Source organism: Equus przewalskii, chromosome 9 (genome assembly GCF_037783145.1).
Source record: "Equus przewalskii isolate Varuska chromosome 9, EquPr2, whole genome shotgun sequence".
NCBI lineage: Eukaryota > Metazoa > Chordata > Mammalia > Perissodactyla > Equidae > Equus > Equus przewalskii.
The window spans coordinates 55,889,933-55,903,772 of NC_091839.1; positions in this window are offsets into that span (position 1 = coordinate 55,889,933).

The window sequence follows — 13,840 nt, forward strand, 5'->3', positions numbered from 1 at the left end:
GGATATTTTAAAGCTCCCCAGACCATCCTAATATGCAGAAAAACTTGAGGACCACTGAAGGCTTTGGTGCGGCGTGTTTCAATGGCCTGTTATCAGTGGGTTCCATTCATGGATACCCTTGCCTGGGCTTCTGTCCACACCAAGTTATAGACAGGGGCTTTCTTTGCCTACTATGAGGAAAAGCTCTCCTTCATACTAATTAGCTATTTCTTTAGGGGCGGGGAAAAAAGGAGAGAAGTGAGGAGTAAATTCACCTTCTGAAGGGTAGCAACAAACTAACCTGGAAATTATTCTGCAGGCATATTTTGGGGAGTCATATTTGGGTCTTAGACAGAATTTCAGATTATAAACGAGATAGTTCTGGGAATTGTGACTTTCTTTGTCCTCTCTACAATACAGAGCAGCACACAGTTGGGTGTGCCTCGCTTGCAGCTCAAGTGTTTCACGTTCCCCAACTGCAACTCTCCTATTCTTTGTTACAGAGTTTGACTATTGGTCCAGTGCCGGAAGGGAGAGTGGGGAGGGAAGCAGAGAGAGAGAGAAAGGGAAAGAATAATTCCCTCTTCCTTCCCACAGCTAGTTAGTCCCACAGTTAGTCTCTTCTCTGAAACCCAGCTCTAATAAGAAGCAAGACCAGATAACCAGATTTCAGCATGTCCCATTCGGGAGCCTGTGCCCAGATGTGTGTGCGGCTCCTTCTGCCGTTTGTGGTGCTGTCTGCGTGGGGGAGCTGCGAGAGCTGCAGGACAACGCTTCTGCTGTGAGCCCTGAGTAAATGAGAACAGAAATATGGTGGGGCGGATTTAGCTCTTCCCTGGAAAGGGGATGGTTTCAATACTCCCACACAGACTTCCGGGGGATGCTTTGAAGGGAAGCTTATGCCAGCAAGCCTTTGAGCTTCCCAGGAAGATGTGGCCTGTGTTGTGTACAGATTTGACTCTGGTGGGCTGGGGAAGGGGAGGTATGCCCATGCTACAAGGGCAGAGTAGAAGGGATGAGAACTGGCTGCTGGACGTTCTCTTCACTATGAGGCAACCAACAGGAGTAGACCAATGAAATCCCAGTGATAAATGAATTTGTGTGCCTGTGTGCACATGTATCATTCTAAACCCACAGTTTCTGTCGATTTCCTTTTGATGGCTTATGTTGAGGTCAATATTATATCATAGCATATCATAATATTTCTTCCATCCGAAAAATGATTAAGCAAGGCCGGCCCAGTTTGTGGGTTCAGTTCCCAGGTGTGGACCTACCCACTGCTTGTCAAGCTGAGTTGTGGCAGGCGTCCCACATACAAAGAGTAGAGAAAGATGGGCATGGATGTTAGCTCAGGGCCAGTCTTCCTCAGCAAAAAAGAGGAGGATTGGCAGTAGATGTTAGCTCTTCCTCAAAATAAATAAAGTAAAATAAAAAATGATTTAGCCATTTTGTTGTCCCTGTCTTCTAGTCAGCTGAACAGTGTTAAGGAACTATTATTTTCATATATTGCTTTGCCTGGATAACATGTGGCTCAATATCTTATTTTTGATTAAAAATCATTTGTGATTTTTAAGTTTGCGTGAAAAGAGAAAGGATTAAAACTTAGTAACTGACTTCAACAAATATATGTGTTGAGCCACAATCGGTCACTATCCATGGGATTGTGTGGCCCCGTGGCCATCTGAGGAAGGAGACCTGGCTCGAGCATTGACCGTGATGCAGGTGCCACTCCCATGTCTGTGTCCCTCAGGGCCAGGTGTGACTTGGAACTTGGCATTTTTCAGATCTTAGAGAGGTAATATTGATGCCTATACACAGTGAAGTGTCTTATTCAAACCTTAGTGTTTCTGCAGCAGAAAACAGCATAAAGATTCACACTGTTTGAGGCAAAGATGACAGCCAGTCTCCGGTCAGCAGCGACGGGAGGCGTGCAAGGTTTTGGAGGAAGGCAGGACCATGGGAAGGCTGCGATTCAGAAAGTAATTCTAGCGACCATGGTGTTGATGAAAATTGCAAGGGAGCGAAACTGGAAATGGAGAAAGCAGTTAGAAGATCATTGTAGTATCTTAGTGATGGGACTTGGTGCATGGTGGCGGGAATAAAAACTAACAACTTTCCATTTTCAGTGCTTTGGGACTCAAGGATTGCAGATAAGACGCTGTAGACCTATGCCACTAACTAGGTGACCAGAAGAAAATTACATTCGCTCTCTAGGAGTCAGTTTCTTTCCTGTGAAATTAAGAAATTAGATCAGGTTTCTAGGAAATGTAACTTTCCATGGACTGGATGCTCCTGAACTTCAGACTCAAATTGCTAATTGCTCTCAGCATTCTGTGTAATAGTTTAAAAATACATTAGTAATGTGTGTTTGATCGTTGGTTAAATAAAACATAGTATGATATGTGCACTTTGAAATACCCCATAGCAATTAAAAATGATGTAGATATGGGAAGATGTTCACATTAGTAAGTGAAAAAACGGGTTATAAGACCCTATTTATTGTTTCCATTTAAAGAAAGGTACTCGGATAGACTAAAAAATCTATACCAAATTGTCGGCAATTCTTGGGGTTCACTTGGTAGCAAGGAATAATAAACCCATGTAAACTATCTCAGGTAGAAAACTTTTTGGTGAGGATTTCTGAACGAGACACACCAGGTCATCTCATGGACATCTAAAAGCAAATCCAGTAAAGTTGCTGTGATGCTTTAGGAAATATTCATTTCTTTTTTATTTACAGAAATTTTACCGTGAGCACTGATTACTTGTGTATTAAAATAGAAGAGTAATTTATTTTTAAATGTAAGTTTTTAAAACTTTGCCAGCTGAATATTTCCTTTATCCTTGAATCACTCTTGATTCAGTTCCCAAGTAGAACCTTACCTCTGGTTTGAGTTCTGCTAATAACTATTTGTTGTTAAACTCAATGAACGTGTCTCAGATAACTCTACATATGAAAAAAAGTACATGTTTTTGTATAATTCCCTCTTACCAAAGCATAGGTTTTATAGTTCGGTATTATATCCTTTTACCTTTTAGATCAGAATGTTTATTTTATGGAGTCAGTCTTTCAAGTTTACTAATTGTTAAAAATAATTTTTCATAGTTCAGAAGAAATGTGGACAATCAGAAAAAAATTGAAAATATTTTAAAATTGCAGCTCCTTTTTGGTTCTTTACATCGTCAGCTGCTTCAAAACAATTTATTAACCCAAGTACGGTGATATAGAAGAATTCAGTTATTGGCTGACCACTTACAAGTGCTCTTAACTAACTTCACTCAACCAACTTGCTGTATGTTTTATCTCCTCCGAGGCCACTGACATTTTACTCCCATGCCTTTCTAGTTGGCTCCTCTCTAATATTCCTGAGCATTTCTGCTGTATATTTCCTGATTTGTGTGCTTACCATGAGTTGTTTGTATTCATTCCCCAACTTGATGATGCTACTTGTAATTATATAATTTAACTAAATATTATATAAATCAATGAAATGTAAGTATTAAGAGTTGGTTCCAATAAAACCAAGTTGAACTCTTTGGAAAGACTTGGTAAATACCAGTTGAAGGTGAAAACAGGTGTGGATGAAGTAATTATGAAATATTGAGGGAGTGACATAAATCTAGGAGGATTTTGCACTCCGATTACTTGACTGAAAGGCAATGCATTATGGGAGGGTTTATGCAGAAAAGACGTTGGAGACTGCAGAAGGAAGAGGTTCATTCTCAAACAGAGACCTTGGTCCTGCATCAAAGATGGAGAAATTGACATTCATTAATATGTTGTAGGTTTCCAATACAATGTTTAAGGTTAGTATTTATCATTTTTTGTGAATCTCTGAATTTAACTGTATAATTAAGAAACTGTTGGTCCCAATTACATTGAATAAGAAAGCATTACTGTATTGACTATTGACCAAATTTTTTTTTTTAAAGTAATTTTGATCATCATTACAGAATTTGGTTTGTATTATCAATGTCTCTTACTATATCAACATATCTCAGTTTTAGAAATTCTCTATAAACCAAATTTTTATAAATTGAGCCATATTTTTAAAGCAAGGACAATTTACTATTTAAAGGAGTCCTTCAGTGGCTTCATTTCTAAAGCAAACAATTTTCAGAGGTCTTCATTTCCTATACTAACTTAGAGTTCTAGAAGCTAAAGTAATATAGCTAGCTCTGGCTCTTCACAAGTTCTATGTATTTTGAGACAATTGAATTTTTATTGCCAGTGATCTGTGTCATTCAGAATAAAGACACAATACTTAGCAACAATGGCTTCTTGGGGAATCGAAGAGATAAAAAAGCTTTACATAGCCTTATATTAACCACTAAATGTCTGTAGTTCTGATAAATGTCTTCCCCAGCCCTCAGAGGCTATTGTGTTTGTTTTCCTGTAGGATTATCCCAGTTTTAACACACAGAATTTATTACTGTCAGATGCTCATCAGGACTTCTAGTGGAAAGGAGATGTAATTTTAATTGAAAGTAGACTGTCCCTTTTTTTTTTTTTTAAGATTTTATTTTTCCCTCTTTCTCCCCAAAGCCCCCCGGTACATAGTTGTATATTCTTCTTTGTGGGTCCTTCTGGTTGTGGTATGTGGGACGCTGCCTCAGCGTGGTTTGATGAGCAGTGCCATGTCCGCGCCCAGGATTCGAACCAACGAAACACTGGGCCGCCTGCAGTGGAGCGCGCGAACTTAACCACTCGGCCCTGGGGCCAGCCCCTAGACTGTCCCTTTTTAGGTAGAGTTGCAGAAAGCTTCTTTTTCCTTCATCACCATGCTCTTATTCCAAAAGTCATGGAGTTGTCATAAAAATCACTACAGGTAAAAAAATCAAATTAAAGCATATAAGACTCCAAAAACATGCTCAAATTCTTATGTAGCACAAGTATTGAACAATAAGCAAAACATTGGAATTGTGCTGCATTTTTTTGGTGTACAGAAAAAAGAATTTACAGTGATAGTGACTGAAAAAATTAGACTCGAGATCATAGTATTTTGTGTAGAAGGCATTCAGGAAATTGGGTGGTGTTGATTATGTTTACATCAATAATCTTCCATTTTAAAAACTGTTTACTTATTAGAAAAAAATGAAGCATTTGTCTCTGAATCATTTAAAACTCTATAGCACTGGAAAAAAATAATCCAAATTAGATTCATTAGATCTGAATTAATATCTGAGGAAGGCATAATGGTTAGGAAAATACAGCTGAAATGTAATGGTAATTTTAGACTGTAATATTTAAGATGGGGAACTGTGTTACTTACACACAGATGGATTGTATGCAAAATGGTTGCATAACTTATTTATCTTTGCTGTAAACTGCTTTGCACATCCTAAAACAATTTTGCAATCAGAATTATCAGCCACCAAGCAGCAAGGAGTTTGTTTTGGTAATTGCTCTTGTTAAACCTAATTACTGTGGGGTGGAGTGGCTGTGCGGGGAGGAAGGCCCAAAGACTGACTGGGGAAAATTCTAGGAAGAGGTCCAGTACTGGGATGTGCACCCGTATGAGAGTGGACCAAAGCAGACCCCACAAGAACAATGTAAATCACTGATGCTTGGAAAACTGTTCCTGTTCATTTTTCAGTTGGTGAACTTTTTTTCAAGTGCTATTGTCAGAGGTAGGTTCCTCCCTTCTCCCATAAATATGTACACTTTTTTTTGAGGAAGATTAGCCCTGAGCTAACTACTGCCAATCCTCTTATTTTTGCGAGGAAGACTGGCCCCGAGCTAACGTCCATTTCCATCTTCCTCTACTTTGTATATGGGACAGCTACCACAGCATGGCGTGCCATGCTGTGCCATGTCCCCACCGGGGATCTGAACCGGTGAACCCAGGGCTCCTGAGAAGTAGAATGTGCAAACTTAACCCCTGCACCGCTGGGCCAGCCCCAAATATGTACATTTTTATGTCTGAGGCGTCTACCCCAGAACATTTTTTTAAGTTCCAACAACAAGGGCTGAGCAGCAATATATGCTTTCTTTAGAAAAAGAGAAAGTATCTCCAGAGCCTGCCACACTGCCTCATTCAAAGGTGGGACCTGAGAATGATTTGTTTTTGTTTTTGTTTTTTGTTTTGGTGAAGAAGATTCACCCTGAGCTAACATCCATGCCAATCTTCCTCTCTTTTTTAGCATGTGGGCCCCCGCACAGCATGGCCACTAACAGAGTGGTATACATCTGCACCCGGGAACCAAACCTGGGCCACCGAAGCAGAGCACATTGAACTTAACCACTAGGCCACCAGGGCTGGCCCACTGAGAACCATTTTTAATGTGTTCCTTCAACACATATTAATCAACCATCTAATACAAGCCAGGCTCTGTGCTGAGTGCTGGGTCTTCAGAGATGCCCGAGATTGCTCTCAGGCCAGTAGGTGCCAACCACAGAGGCAGATCCTCATTTGGTGCATGGATTCATTGGCATGAACAAAAAGTGGTACACATGAGGAAATGGAGCCCAGAGGCACAGCCTGGGCTGGAAGCCGGGTGTCCAGGGTGTCCAAGGCCGTGCCTAGTAGTGTTACCATTTCCCAAAAACTTCTTAGCAAAGCATGTACTTCAATAACACAATATTGTATGTTGACTGCCACTCTGGTCTTTGCTGATCGGGACTTCTAAAATTAAAAATATTTCAAAGTATGTCCAAAATCATATGCATGAATGTGTAAGTTTAAAATGCACAACAATTTTAAGAATCATTTCTCACGCTGTGTTTTCGTTCATAATGGTATTTTGGAAAACCTTGTCTCCTAAGGAACGGAGGAACATTATCACTCAAGAAAACTTTTGTTCAATGTGGCAGAACAAAAGGTTCGTAACTTGAACGTTTTTATATTGTTGTAGACTAGTCGTTAATGAAATAGAGGTCAGTAAGGAAATAAACCTTTGATTTGTTTAAATATATTCTGGGTAGAACATCAAGATGAATTGGTGTCACTTGTCTGATGAGTGAAGAGCTTGGGGAGAACACTGAGTTAGGGAGTGAGGAAACTAGGCTTTGTCCTTTCTTGGTGGGTAAATGTGTTTACTTTTTTCCACTGGTATTTATACTAGTTAATGTGTTGCACCAGATAAATCTACTTCCTGAGTCCATCTTTCAGCGTGTTCTCCTCTCTTTGGAGCTGACAAATGGTTTGAGTTTGACACAGTTTATCAGTTAAGCCCCTGCTGGGGGCTGCCAGCCGCTTGCTCAGACTACTGCAGGAAAAAAAGTGAGTCATCTGCAATATTTTGTTCCTAGTCCTTCTATCTGGAGGAGGGCACATCGCTCAGGGACACACTCCGATGGCTGTGAGGAGTTTTGCCTCCCATAGCACACATGTTTCCAGACGAGCTCCTAATCATTTCTTGGTAGGGTCACCATAAAACTGCATCAAATAAGACACAATTTTCAATTTATTAAAAGACAAAATTAACCCTATGTGATGCTGAAGGGCACTGAAGATGCCTTACATCCGCCTGGCACTGAATAAACATGTCCCTCAAAATGATGGCAGTCCCCCACTTCTTTTGATGGGGGCAGGACAGCAAGCAGGTGCCTCCTTCATTTCATATCGATGATTCTCAATTTAATGTTCATTCACACTAACGAAAGACGATAAACTTAGGTTAAACAGTGTGAGAAACTGAGTGGGTCACACAGAACTTAAAGTTTTATTTTTTAACCTTTTTATTATCAAATCTTTTTTTAACACTAAAAGGAATGGTGTGATGCACCCTGTGACCCAGTTCAACAATGATCAACTCAAGCCCTGGCTTGTTTCATCTATACCCTAAGCTATCCCTGATGATTTTGAAGCAACTCCCAGAGAGCATGTAATTGTTCCCATAACTATTTGTGTATGTATATCTGAAATACAAGGATTTCTTTTAAAATCAACCAATACATTATTATTACATAATTACTGTTAATTGCAAAGCTGTATTTTTTTGTTTGTGTGAGGAAGACTGGCCCTGAGCTAACATCTGTGCCAGTCTTCCTCTATTTTCTATGTGGGATGCCCCCACAATGTGGCTTGATGAGCAGTGCTACGTCCACACCCGGATCCACACCTGCGAACTCCGGGCCACCGAAGCAGAGTGCATGAACTTAACCACTACGCCACCGGGCTGGCCCCCAAAGCTGTATTTTTTTAAAGACAGATTACTGCACACTCTTTAGACTACTGAGTGGGGAAGGGTTGGAAGAAATGGCTCTGTAGAGATTTTTCAATTGAAAAATAAGCCCTAGGGGCCAAAATTGGATTGCAAAGATAATTTTGCTCCTTTCGTAGTTTCTGGAAGGAGAGTACACACATGCAGGCAGGCACCAATCGGGCATTTAAAGCTCCGTTGCTTAGATAGAATTACATGCTTTGGGGTGCTGGGTGAGAATGATCGCTTTCCTCTGAGTAGCTGGTGGTGGCAGCGTAATTAGCAAGACCTCAGCTACAAATAGAATCACCGAGGCATACACTCTGCACACACGAGCGCATGCAGATTTGGCAGCTAGCAGTAATCTGACAGTTGGATCCTAGGTGTGCCCCGTGCCACTTGTTGAGCCTAATGCGAAGCGTGGTTTAGTCACTGGTGCGCCCGTGAGCATGATTAGCTGTTGGCGATTAGTGAACTGTCTGAGGCCCCGAGTTATTGATTTGGCTGCAGCCTTCTGTTCCACCACCCCGCTCCCCGCCGACACCCTTCCTTCTCCTCCCCTCCAGCTATAAGGAAGAGGAGAAAAGAAAAAGAGGAAAAGGGGTCCAGATGGGAAGAATGCTGAAAAGATCCTGTAGGAAGTAGGTCAGGTACTTGGGAGATTAGAGTGGGCTGCTTCATCCCTGAATGCTGGAGCCAGGGACAAGTAGCATACAATTAGGAGGAATTAGAACAGCAACAAGTAGCTTGGATTTATCAGCTTTAATTGTCTATTGTCAGGCCAGAGCTCTCCTCCCGAGGATCATGGTGGCAGTCTACATCCTAATACTGTTAATGGACCTCCACTGTGGGATTATCTCTCCTAAAGAGGGGCCTGTTCTTTTAAAAGGAGCTATTGGGAAGCCAGCCTGAAAAACACCGAGCTGTTGCTTTCTCTGTGATTGGTCCCATTCTAGGGTAATGCAGTGTTGCCCTTCTGTCCCCAGGGGCACACCTTAAGGGGGAAGATGCCTATTGAAAATTAACCCCTGTGCCCCAGCTTCCCAGTAGGCACTTGCAGGAAACAATGGGGTTGATGGAGACCAGATAAGCCAGGGCTGAGGGCTTCAGAATCTCACACTATCTTCCTGTTAAAAGGTTTCCTGGCTTATTCTTAGTCAACATTAGAGAGTTCTTCAAAAGATAAGGTGTCTATTAAATGAAGCCTGTCATTGTACTAGAGGCCTTCTTTCCTCCGTCACCTCTCAACCCCTAGGTGGAGAAAAAGGTGTTAAAGGGACCAATCACCTTTCTCCAAACCCAGGTACTGAATTTGGTTGGCTTAATTTTATTCATGTCACCACCAATTTAGCATTTAAAAGGTTCTTCCAGAGGCGCATCCCCTCGCTCCCTTCCCCAGCCCACCTGTACCTTAGGCCCAAGGTAGGTACTTCTTAATACGGGAGGATTCAGTCTGGAAGTCTGGCCTCTCAGAGGTAAATCTGGAGAGCCAAATTCTGGCTTTGCTCTCAGTCTGAGCAGCGGCCTGTCTGTGGGTTGGCATCCGCCAGGTTCCCAGTTGTACATAAGATCCAGATATCAAAAGCGGGGCCAGGAAGGGTGACCTTTCTGCTCCTGATATCTGGCCTTCAGTTTCCTCAGCAGGGAAATGTGGTGTTGGGCTGGATCTGTGGTCCTCAATTCAACCCTTTGGAGCAGAATTCAAGGACAGGAGGCGCATCTGTCTTTAAACAAATTACGGAGGTCCTACCTCTTTTCCCTTCTCTCTCTTTGGTGAGGAGGTTCAAAGGATTTCACTGTTAACCTTTATAATTCTGTCTCTTTCTCCTAACTCATCCTGGCATGTAAAAATCAAACCTCTGCAATCTTGACTCTTTCCTTAGAAAAGAAGAGAAGAAGTCAGTGCCGTTTTTTAATAAGGAAGAATTCCTCCTCGCTCCTTTGTGAAACATTCTGTGGTTTCGGGGATGCAGCCCGCGCCCGACCATGGGGCACTTCTTCTGTTCCGTGAGGAGAGCGCCTGCCCACGCTGGCTCTCCCGGCCTCTCAGCTGCTCTTCCAGCTGCTGTTTCTGCTCATCCTTTCACCTTTGTTTTTAAGCCAACTCACCTCTCTTTCATCTTACTCTAGTAAAACTCTCCTATCGACAACCTCCCTTTTTATTTCCGCCTTGGGTCCTTCGGTCTCTCAGTGTGGCCTCTCCTCCCACTGAAAGGAGGGAGCATGGTCTTCCTTCTCTTACGTGGAAGCCACTCTCTCTCCTCCCTAAATAAAGAGAAGCGGAAAGAAAAAGCTGGGTTTCAGAATGTGCACTTTCCCTGGCGGCTCCTTCCTCCCTTATGTACAGTCCACATTTTGCCTTTTGTTAGGTCAGTTTTACTGCTTTTTTCCCACCAAAAGTAAGATTCGAAAATGTGTTTTGAGTTCAGAAATGGTCTTCCTTCCCATGTCCTTCCCCACAGGCTTTTCAGAAATTTAAATCCCCCTCTTGTCTGAATAGTCACTAAAATAACAACATAATCAGGAAGAAAAAGAAATCTTGGAAACCTACTTTGGTTTCCCCACACATCATAGGAAGTGATTATAATTGCTGTGATTTATTAAGTTGGTGGATGTCAAACTCAGTGAATAATTTTAAAATATATAAATGATTCAATAAGAACACAAACGTCTGTCTAATGAGGGGCTAAAAAGACACTCAGGTACAATGACACGCAGGCGGTTCTGTAAATGCTGAGACCTCAGACATCGTGTGGGTTCTATAAAGTCCTCCGGCTGGTACTTAACAGATCTTTATTCCCAGGGAGGCAAGGGAGCTCAACTTTGGTTCTTCAGTTTACTTAGTTTTTGTTTCCCTTATTTGGGAAGTCAAAACACTGACCTCACTTCAAAACATCCACAGCCCCCTAGGATCATCAAGGTTTAGGCCCTGAATATGTTTGTCCAAGTGTGGGGATGCTGAGCTGTGTCAGGGGAAGGCAGGCTTGTGCTATTTTTAAATTGACGCAATACATCATTGACACATATCATACACATATCATACCAGTGACACACACGCTGCATTGTAACATAGCATGTGTCATGCATACATTCTCTCTCACTCACACACGTACTTGCTCTTCTTGTCCAACTTTAGAAAAAGAAGGCAGCCAGAAAGCCAAGCCCAGCGATTTGAGTAGAAAAGGCTGTTAAAGTTTAAAAACCAAGTGTCCCTCTCATTCTCAGCCTGGCTTTGAGACATGTGGGAGGGTTTCAAAGCCGAGGTGCCCCTCTTTCAGAGCTCCAGCTTACAGTTGGTCCCCAAATGTTTACCAGCGTGAAGATGCCTAACTTACAGGAAGTGGGAAATGGGTGTGGGGGGTAGGGTGGGTGGGTGGGTAGGGAGTGGAGAGAAGAGGGTGGGGGGGTGTTCTCTTGATGTGGTTAGTCTGTCATTGACCTTGTTTGGGTATAGCAGGAGTTGAATTAGAAAATGAAAACACATTTCATCTTGGGCACATTTCATCCTATTTTTTACTTTCTTTAGGAAAAAATAATTTTTTTCTTCCCAAGGGGAGTCGGGTCTCCAGATTCAGTGCTCAATTTCCCTTCATTCTACAATAGTCTTCCTCTGCAGTCTCTGGCCGCCTCCATTGCGATTCCCAACCCACCCGAGGAGAGGACGGACCCAGTAGCTGAGACGAAATGGCTTGGGCTTGCTCTGCATCGTGCTGATACGATCAAAGGGAATAGCCGGGGGTTTCTGAGAGCCCAGCTATTTGGATCATTCATGATTTGCTGCCATTGTGAACACTCTTAATGCGAGAACTCTGCCACAGAAATGCTGATTAATAAAGGTAACTGAGGTTTTTTTTTTTTTTGGCGTTCTAACAGGGAGGGAAATAATATAGTGACTAAAAATGCACCAAGTTATTACTTAGAAACAAACATTTTGAGACTTCAGATTCCAGACAGTGGCAGGCTCAGATAGCTCTCTCTGTGCAGCTGTACGGATGCCAACGTCTCCCTGCTTTAGTCAGCATTCTAAATGCAATGCTCGGGCCTTCTAGAAGGAGCGAATGAAGTTCAGAAGGTCACCTCCTTTTCTTCCCCTTTATAATTTTTGTGCTGGACAATACCTAAATGTGGCTGTGTACATGCTTTTTCTTGTTATGGGGCATGCCTCCTTTCCTTTTGTCCTCCTTTGTTGCATTTTTCATTTTGAATTACATTATTGCCTATCCTTGACTGCTATAATTGCAATGAACGTGGTTGGGTGGTTTTTGATAATCATTTTGAGACAAGAAGCAAACATGCAAAGAACTTTATATTCCAACACCCTGTGTCTCAAAATTTACTTAAAGTTCCACTCGTGGCCTTGTCCAGCTCAGCTGGAACACCTGGAACTAATTTTAGGGTGGCCTGGCTAAGCCCCATACTGGTATTTGAAGTTTGTGTCCTCCTTAGACTCAAGCCCGTTTCGCCACCTCTGAAGGTGAGTGCAGGCTGATATTAATTAACAGTGAGTTGATTCACTGGCATCTTCCAGTCATTAAAGTAAATATTTGGCTTGAAATAGCTTCTTCCCACCTCAAATATCCAACTTTTTGCCTATTCCCTTACTCCATCGGGGTTGACTCACCAGCCCTTGCATGGTGTATGTGGCCTAAGAACGGAGTTTGCTTCTAAAAGGGAAGTGAAATACTCTTTAACATCTGCAGGCGAGACTGTTTGAACAGCAGGCCGGCCTTGGGTATGACTACATTGTTTTTCTGTCCATTGTGGTGCTGACTCAGCGTCAGTTAATAAAGCCTCTCAAGAAGGCTGGATTTCTCTTGTTTAATTATCATCTTGGAGCTTTCTGAGAACTCTTTTAGGAATTGTTCATTCCGTTTCATACCCCCAGCACATCTGCCCCCTGAAAGCCCTGTTTCCTCTTGGTGCTAGCGTCCCCTCTGGCATAACGTGTCATAGCAGGTCACCAGGCATTAAGCGGGGAGTGTGTGTTACTTATGTCCCCTAGTGGGAATTTAATTGTTCTGTGCTACAGAGGTGGTGGGAGGACTTGAGACACAAATACCATTTCCTGGCAAATAATCTTTTGCCTCCCCCCCCCAAAAAAAAATTCTAGGAAAGTCTCCTAAAAGAGAGAAAAGAAAGTTTAAAGATAAACAGACATATTTTTATGACGGGATTGGGCTTTTATTTCTCTTTGTTTTGTTTCTTCCTGTAAACAAATACTCCAATGTCCACTTCATTGTATGACTAAGTTGGTATCATTAGGGTGGCACTGAGTGTGTGGATGTGGGTGTGTACGCACACGTGTACTTAAAATGTTAGAAAAGACAGTGCAGCCTAAGTTAGAAGGAGGGATGGTTTTAAAAACAAGCAGGAAAAGTGGGAGACTTGGGTCTCAGTGATCTAAACAGTAATTGTAGTGGGGTGCTTGCTATAAATGGATCCTTTACATCATTGTTTCTCTGAATTAGAGGATTCCTTGCTGAAGGCACAAGACCATTGAAGGAAGTAAAGCATCTGGTTTGTTTTGTAATGAGAAGCAGGAATGCAAGGTCCACGATCTTAATAATAAACAAACAGGACATTGTATGCCATCATCACAGGATGTCCTTCCTTCAACAGAGGACTGACGGGGGCTAGAGGAAAAGCCGGACAGGGCTCCGAACGAGCCCCACTAATTGCTGCCTCCGTCTGCCTTCCACTTGTTAGTGACCAGTTC